Below are 2,162 nucleotides of genomic sequence, written 5' to 3' on the forward strand. Positions count from 1 at the left end.
TAAATCAATCACATTTAGATCCTTCTGCTAAAAGCTGAATTCTATACGAATGCAGTTAAAGTATTAAGACTTGGTAAAAAGGTCAATACTCCAAATTAATTAAATATTTGGATATAAAACCGTGAGCACCCCTTTAATTATGTAAAGATACTGTTTTTGTAAAATTATTTATTTTTTTGTTTTTTTTTTCTTCTGATAAATAAAACTATATATAAATGGCCTAACCACAAAGCACAGACAAACCTCTGATAAAATTTTTTATGCAGACATTTAATGGAAAATTTATTTAATAATAAGTTATTAAGTAAATGAATTGAATGAATGAATGAAATAAACAAAAAAAAGTAATTGTAAATTTATTCTTCGTCTTCATTTGTTTATTTTACATATTTATATATTGTATATTTACTCATTCATTTATTCACATTCATTGTTTTTATACATTTATTAATACATTTGCATATTTAATTCATTTATATATTAAATTTATACATTATTATATTGATTATATGCCAATATTTGTAAAATTTGTTTATATTTTATATTACTTTATGGTTTAATCAGAAATATAGTTGTATATATTTTTTCTAAAATTTTTTGTTTTATTTAAAATAAAAAATGCTGATGGTACTTTAAGTTTTTTGACTTTTGTTTTCAAAAATAACACGAAAAACTATTTATAATTTTTTTTGTTGTTATTTTTGCTGTTTATTTTTTTTGTTAGTTTTAAAGTAAATTTTTTTTTCATTTTTTCTTTTAAACATTTAGAGTATATTTAACATCAGTAAGCATGGAAAAAATTTTAGAATTAATTTTTCTTGACATCAAGCGTCTTCACTTGGTTTTTCGAAAAAATTCTGTTGAGAAACTTAATTATTTCATTTCAATATTTCATATACTTCCTATTTGTATATAAAAAAATTAATTGCTATATATATATACATTTATGTTTCATATAAAAAACAAAAATTATGTTATGTAAAAATAATCATGAAAATAAATCACTTCTACTGGGAGAGACTCGAGTCGTCAAAGTAATAAGGAGTGTTTTTTTAATAGTTACTATTTTATAAAGAGTTTTTTAAGAGCATAACTAATTCTGGTATCCTTTTTGCTGTCATATTTTGCAGAAGGTATTAATGTCAATAAATTCTCAAAGTCAATACTAACTCTTAAACTATTCTAATTGGAAATAAAATTCTAGATGGCTACATATACCATTTTACTATAAAGGTTAATGCTTATTTGATATCAGTTTGAACACACACAAAACTGTTTGCTACCTTTTTAAAATAGTTTCAATAAATATTTTATTCTTTATTCGCTAATTAATGATAATCAACAAACAACACTTAATTCTTTCGAAATTATATTAAAATAAAAACAGTGTTAATTATTCCAAAATTTTATTATTAATATTATTGATAGTTTATCTGAATCTTTTATGAATCATATTAGTTTCTTTTACTAATATTTTTACTTTATTGCTTTTTTACTTGAAGAATTAAAACTCGGTAAAGTAGGTTTAATACTTCAATCTAGAAAATCGGACTTAAAGAAATACCTTAAATTCATGAAGGTAGGGCAATACATCTCTAGGCCGCAGTATTAAATATCATTTGTTAATATGAAATAATAATGTATTAGATTAAATATTTAAATGCAAAGTGATTCTATAGTACGGGATGCAGTATATATTGACGATCGATCTAGTATGGTTTATACTAAATATAAATCATATTGTTTAAGTCATAGTCTTCTAGAATAATAGTTCTTCTAGACAATAATTTTTCTAGATAATAATTAACATTGTTGATTTAATGAACAATAATTAATGTTTAAAATTTATATTTATATATTATTAATACTTGTTTGTATAATTATAATATTAATTACACTAAAATATATGAGTTATCAAATTATACTATTTTTAGTAAATATAACTACATTTTGATTTATTACGGTGCAGAAAAAGTAGGTGTGAATCTTATATGTCAATATAAGTATATCTCACGATTATCGTGTTTTAATGATCGACAATTAAAAATAAATCTTACAATGAAATTAAAGATATTATATACAATAATTTAATAGCTCTAATAATAAAAATAAGATATACATATTTCAATAATATACTACATATGTGTGATATGTTCATATAT

Source organism: Teleopsis dalmanni, chromosome 1 (assembly GCF_002237135.1).
Source record: "Teleopsis dalmanni isolate 2A chromosome 1, ASM223713v2, whole genome shotgun sequence".
NCBI classification, from domain to species: Eukaryota; Metazoa; Arthropoda; class Insecta; order Diptera; family Diopsidae; genus Teleopsis; species Teleopsis dalmanni.